The 7,052-nt window shown below is 35.8% G+C and overlaps 1 protein-coding gene across 1 annotated transcript in view; it reads right to left on the bottom strand.

Annotated features, from left to right (window-relative positions):
• CBWD3 (COBW domain containing 3) overlaps positions 1-7,052 on the bottom strand; it is a 44,810-nt gene that overhangs the window by 5,030 nt on the left and 32,728 nt on the right.

The raw sequence follows: 7,052 nt of genomic DNA on the forward strand, positions 1-7,052 counted from the left end.
CTGTCATTGCTGTACACTTTTTATGCTATGAAAAAATAAAGATTTATAAATAGATCCCTAAATAAAAACACAAAATGCTGTATTTTACCCAAAAGTGAACAGCGGATTACTGCTTAGAGCCTGATCATAGACAAGAAAAAAAAAAAAAAATCAATGTGCCAATGTCCTTTTTAGAACTGCTGAAAATAATTTCAAAATACATTAAGAATCATGTTTTACTTAAAGTTCAACATACAAAATTACCATCTCAGTGGGGTGAGATAAGGTGGGTGAGGTGATATCTTGTATTCGATCAACTTCTGTTGGTGAGAGAGACAAGCTTTCAAGCTTACACAGAGCTTACTTGAAAGCTTGTCTCTCTCACCAACAGAAGCTGGTCTAATAAAATAAATTACCTCACCCACCTCGTCTCTCCAACTGGTTATAAAATTTGGAGAAAAATATTTTATGACTAAAGCAACAATTCTACGAGTTTACTCAATGACAAAGAGTAATTCACAAAATAAAATAAATAAACCAACCCACACCCCCAAACAAGTGCTAACATTTTGTTCACAGGTAACTTCAAAAGAGGGACCGATCCAAGTCTATTATGCTTCACACATATTGCAGCTATCCTTCTATCAACAATCTACATGAAGTCAATAAGCACCCTTTCTCCTCCAGAAGAACTTGTAGCCAACTGTGAGAAAACTTTCTGCTCTCATTTACACCTCATACATCTCAATAGTTTTTCATAAACCATTGTTAAACTAAATAGGGATAACAACAATGAACTCATACTGCTTCCTAGTGGGAAATGGGCTGCTGGTTAAACAGTACCACACTACATAAACAATAATCACTTCCTTAATAATATCAAGTTGCTACCTCTCACATAAAATTCAGGAAGTATTACACTTTACCTCTTTTTCCAGTAGGTATTCATTTAGGTTTTTATGCAATTGTATTTTAAGAGAGACTTAACACATAAATTAGTGTGAACATGAATCTGAATTATGAGAGAAATTTTGAACTCACTCTTAGGCAGTGGCCACAAAAATCAAATCTAAGCATAACGTAACTTACGTTTAAGTATTAATTATCAATCACTCTCTGCCGAACAATTTTAATTATCGATGTGTCAATAGCAACTCCAATAATCAAGGTCACATTGAGATTTGAGCTAAAGCAGTGGTTCCCAAACTTTTTTCTGCAAAGGAGCCCTTTGGCATCTGACTAAATTTCCAAGGCCCCTTTCATTTTTACATTTAGTTTCATGTTGCAGTTATGTATTAGTTTGTTTACTTTTGGTTCCTTTGTGAGTGTTATTTTAATAACAAAGTAACCTGTCTGCAATTATAACAAGTTTATTTATTATAACAACCATTAAACTGTATATCAAAGTATAGGTAGGTATCATAGAACATTATGGAAAATACAGTCATCAATCAAACATGGTATGACAATTAAGAAATCATAAGTACTGATATAAAATATAAACTATGGTAGTTTTGTTAAAACTCATTTAAATTTAAAACTGAAATAAAAGAAATGTATTGTGTTACTTGGTGTGATGAGTGGGCCTGCCTTTGTGAACACAATTTTGATATATTTTGCATAATATTTGAAAGTTTCAGCCTAAAGATCTTGCTTTGTATCCAGTTTGTATCTATATCTTGATTTTAAATTAGACGAGTGCCGAGAAACCACCCTCATGCAAATAGGTAACGGCAAATGGGATTAAAAAAACACTACAGCTCTGTTTGACAGCGTTGGATACTTTGACTTCTGTTGCAGCCAAAACTGGATCAATGAATGCTTTGTAAAGTCCATCTTCAAATCTCCATCACACAACAATTCCTTTTGTTCCTCCTGTCTTCAATATTCAAATCCTTTGATGGTTTTGCTTTTCTAGCAAAGAGGTGTTGACTCCAATTGTTGGCTTCTTCACAGGAAAATATCATCATTCTTCACAGGAAAATATTCTTGTAAATTGTCCTTGAGGTTTACCAAATGCCAAAGAATGTTATGTTTTGCATTTTCATCTAAAATAAATCTAATAAAGACAATCAGAATTGTCATTTGTCACATGACACCACAACTGAAGCTTTATCATCATTGCTTCTCCTTAGTCTTGAACATCAAACATGGTTATTGATATTCCTTCCCTGGAGACCTAAATTCAGTTAATTTAACTGAGAAAATATGTCCTTCAAGTATGCCAGCTGTGATTGTCTAAAAGGTGCAATTTGTCTGTCTGAAAATTCAAAAGGATAATCCATGGAAAACGACGTCTCTGAACAAACAGGCCAATACCTTCCCTTGGGGGAGAACCAATGGACTTCGGTTTGTAGAAGTAATGAAGAGTGTTCACTTCCCAGTTACTGCAGAGTGTTAAATATGCACAAATTCATAGAACGTGATTTTAAAAAATTCATGATTTTAACATCATTTAACACTGCCTTTAATTCTGCTGATTTTTTTGCCCCCAAATGCTTCACAACATATGCTAGAATAGTACCACTGCATTTTTGGTGCCACTTGACATACTCGAGTGATAATTCCACTCAATATACACCCACCATTGCTTGAGCTTCATCAGTACACAGACCAACACAATGCTTCCATAAAAAAAAAGTTATTAAAAAAATATCTTCTGCTGTTATGCATGTGGGCAAAGGATGATGACGAATCAAGTCTTCAGCCACCTCATCAAAAATATACCAAACATATGCAAGAAGACTAGCAACACCAGCAACATCTGTTGATTTGTTGATATGCAAGGCAATATACAGACTCAATTGCAAGCGAAAACACCAGTTTTTCCACATTATCACTCATGTCATGTATTCTGCTAGATATTGTATTGTTCAACAGGGGAATAATTTCTAATTGCTTTCCTTGCTTCTCTCCTAGCATTATGTTTACCATGTCCTTCACTGCTGGAAGAATCAGTTCTTCAGCAATTGTGTGTGGTTTTCCAACTTTAGCAATTCTATAGCTAACTTTATATGAAACCCCGAGAGCTTTATGATTGACATGGTTTGTGTTAATAACATGCTGTTTTCCAGCCTATAAGTTGCTTAATGTTTGTTTGAAAAATTCTACAGGCTAATCTATGTACAGAACATGTTTTGTAACTAAATGTCAGCAGAGTTTGGCTGGTTTTAAACACTAATTAGAAAGCATTTTGTAACACAAAAAACAGTGTGGCAACTGTATATCTTCTTGTATGACACAGGTAAAGCCAAATGTAATGTAAAGCTCATCATACTTTCTCTTCTTCTTTGTTCTTTCATAAAGTTTGTCACCTTCCATATTTTCACATTTCACACCAGTGACATGTGTCAATGATGTTTCCTTATTACTAGCTACACTTCTGTTGTCACTTTGATCCTCGTTGATTTCATGTTTGTTCAATAGTAGATATCTTTTTTCTTCTTATTGGTTCTGCTTTTTAACCACTGGTCCATTTTTGTCACAAAACAGTTATTGTCATTTTAACTAACATTATTTTCAGTAAGCTTAGCTATGGAGCGGTTTGAAGCCTCCAAAAATACACATATATACAAATACACAGAGTTTAGTTTAGTGGTCTCAGGATTCCCTCAACACCTATACATGTCACTTTATCTGTATTTCTGTTTCCCCTAAATGGGGCTATTACTTTCTGAGGTTTGCGAGTCTTGAAATGCATGGCAGAAAGAGTACTTCTAAATGCTCATAAGGGGGTTTAGTCCTGAATGTGCAAGTATTGGTACTACCGGAATGCCCCTGCCAGCGTGACCTCCCATACATTGTGCATATGACATCACAGTGTGTGGAGAACGCCATTTTGTTCTCACAATGGCATCCTCCATGCAGCAAAAGTGCTGGAATGCTGTTTCAGTGAGTTCTGGCCCAGGTTCCAGGGACGGACCCCCACATAACCCATGGTGGACCCCACTTTGGGAACCACTGAGTTAAAGTATCAATGTTCCACTATTTCTCATTTTAATATTTTGAGTTTAGTTTCCAGGTTTAAGACAACTGTGTTTTCTATAATGAGGTGTTGTCAAAACGTGACTAACTTTGCTGATCTCCCTTTTTAAAATTTAGGCCCAGTATAACCTTTTTGCAGAACTACCAGAGTCCACAAATTTCTCTCTCTCACTCACACTAACATATTCGCAACAAGCACTTTCTGTTTAACTTGCAAAAACAACTATTCCTCTAGTTCATCATAGTGTCTTAATAACAGCCAATGGAACAGTGCACCCATCAGCTATTTCAACTATGTGATATAACCTCTTTGGTTCTGCTAACAGGCTGCCTCCATTTCACACAGCAATTGCCTTTATGCCTCCCCTACATCATGCCACTACTCTAATTTTCAGAACTTCTGGGGAAATGCTAAAGTTCACCAGTGAAAGTCATGATCTGACCAACCTTCTATGGTTTCATGGAACATGGCTTCCTCTGTGGTGAGCTATGGAAAATTAGACAGAAAAACTGCTTCAATAACAGAGGCAAGAGCTCTGCAAGTTTCCCCACTCCCTCTTAATACAATACACCGAATAACCCAAAAAGATGGTCTAATTAGACTCTCAGAACAAATGTGTAACAAGATGACCTGTTACAGACACAGGAAAAAGAATGGGTAACAATAATTCAAAACAGAATATAATCAAAATATTTTGAAATCTGTGGTGAGCAGAAGATGATAGCAATAGTTTTATTAGAAAGATTTCTAGACTCTTGAAGTGAGTCTAAATAATAAATAATAAATAAGGGAGCTGCCGTTCATCAGGAGAGTGCCTTTCTGAACCCCCAACAGTCAAAAGGGCCGCCACAGCCACCTAGCATGAAAACCCCCATCCCTGCAGCCAGCTCTCATCCCATGGTTGCTTCCCCCTCCTCCCTTTAAATACATTTTCATGAAGTCCAAGTTGGGCCTTACCCTCTCCACCTGCTGGGATTGTGGCCTCAGGTGAGGGAGGTGGCATGGAGTTTGTTTATGTGAGCCTTCCCTCATGCCCTGACATACAGGTACCGAGCACGAAGCAAGTATTTTTTGCCTTTTATGCACTACCCTACATTTCAATCAGCCCAGGCTGTGAGATATTCAGACAACAGAGATCTGAATAAGGCTCTTTATATTAACCTGAAACATTTCCAAAACACTTTCTTAAACCATTTATACAATTTGTTTATTTATTGTATTTCACTCAGCTTGGAGAGCAAAACTGAATACTGGTTTTAGTTTCCAATAATCCATTTCACACTCTGGTTCTCCAGCACTAGCACAATGCTGTTCTGTTGAAGTTTGCAACACTTCTGGGAAATGTTTATATCAAAGATTTTCATTGTAATAAAATAAAAAACTCATAAAAACTTTTGTATATTACAGGTTTTAGAAAGTTCCTTTCCCTCACCTCATCTAGCAGTGGTTGCCATTAAAGCACTGACTGCCAACAGTTACTAAAAAGACCAGTTAACTTTATGCTTAGGTTTAGGAAACTTGGTAATTGTAGTATCTTTTGGCAAATTATAACTTAATATAATTCAATTAACTTGACAGTGCCCCTTTAAAATGTGGCTGTCACCCATATTACTGATTATATTAGTTCAGGGTTTTTTGTTTTTATTTGAAGGTTACTTTAAAAAATCCTGGATAGTTTTGAATTGCTCACTGAAGACAAATTTGAGAAAGCATTCTCATTCAGTGTCTAATGAAGCATTCGTATGTTAAAATCACAACTTCCACCACAATGTATTTACCTTCTCCCCCACCACCTTCACCAGTGCTTTCATTGTTCATTTACATTGCATATTTGAGTTCTAAATAAAGTATCAAACTACATAGGGAGGAAGTCCCACTCTCCCCCTTTTAAGCAGCAAAACAAAATGAGTGCTCTTGAAATGAAAAGAGCAATTTAGACTAGGGCAACAAGGGGTCTTGTAAGTTCCAAACAGAGAAAGAAGATGCCACAATTACAATGCTCTCACATAGAAACAAATCTACTCACTATTTAAATAAAAGAACGTTTTAAATACAGTGATCCCTATATGGCCAGCAGTATCTTACAAGAAACAGATAAAAATGGTCCAAGGGTGAATATTAAACCAAAAATCTATTTAGAATTAGAGCATAAATTTTGAAATGCATTTATGAACTAATCCAAAAAAAGAAAAAAAATATGCAAGACATTTTATATAAGTGTCAGTGTCCTTAATCCTGTCAGAAAGAAATATTTTGTGCCTCACTAAACCAGAGGACACCAGAGTCAATATTTTTGAATAAATATATCCTTAGTACACATAATGTGATTTTGTTCCCTGGGTTTCAAGTAAATTGAATTTTGTAATCCACTGGTATTTTGTAACCCTGGTTACTCATACTGGTGGCATACCAGTATATTCATGTGATATGTTTGAATGAAGAAGCATCTGTTTTATATCTTCCCCACCCCATTAAATGTTGTAAACAGCACAGTGGAAACAAGAACTTATTAGAACTACAATACACAAATAATGTTTACACAGATTAATAGTTTTTCTTTTAAAACGCTAAAAATATGCTACATATATTTTAGATGGTTACGATCCTCCAGTTTTCCACATTTACCAGCATTAACAAATTGGACTGTAAAGCTTTCATATGAAAACAGGCACCTAAATACTACCTTTCCCCATATGATATTTCATTAACGAACAGCATTTTATAACATTTGTGCTACACTTATAGGTGAAAGGGAGAGGGTGTACGGAAGAATTTGGGGGAAGATAAATAGTAAATATTGAGAGGGGAGTATTACTTATGACGAGGGAATTTTAATGCCTATAGTGAAGTTATTTTTTTAAACAAAGCTTTCAATAAGGTTTTTATATCAGACAATGATTAGTAGAGTCATGGAGCAGGAAGTAAATGGCAGGCTAGACAGAAAACTAGTTTAGAAACAGGAGGCAGAGGGGAATTAGAGATGGGAACTTCATGTTGGAAAATGGTTGAAGGTGGGGTCCATAAGCATGACAGCAGAACCCCCTTTATCCAATCTAACTGGGACAGGGGCCAGACAAGATGATCAAAA

Source organism: Terrapene carolina, unplaced genomic scaffold (assembly GCF_002925995.2).
Source record: "Terrapene carolina triunguis isolate 2854851 unplaced genomic scaffold, T_m_triunguis-2.0 Scaffold113, whole genome shotgun sequence".
In the NCBI taxonomy this organism is placed as follows: Eukaryota; Metazoa; Chordata; order Testudines; family Emydidae; genus Terrapene; species Terrapene triunguis.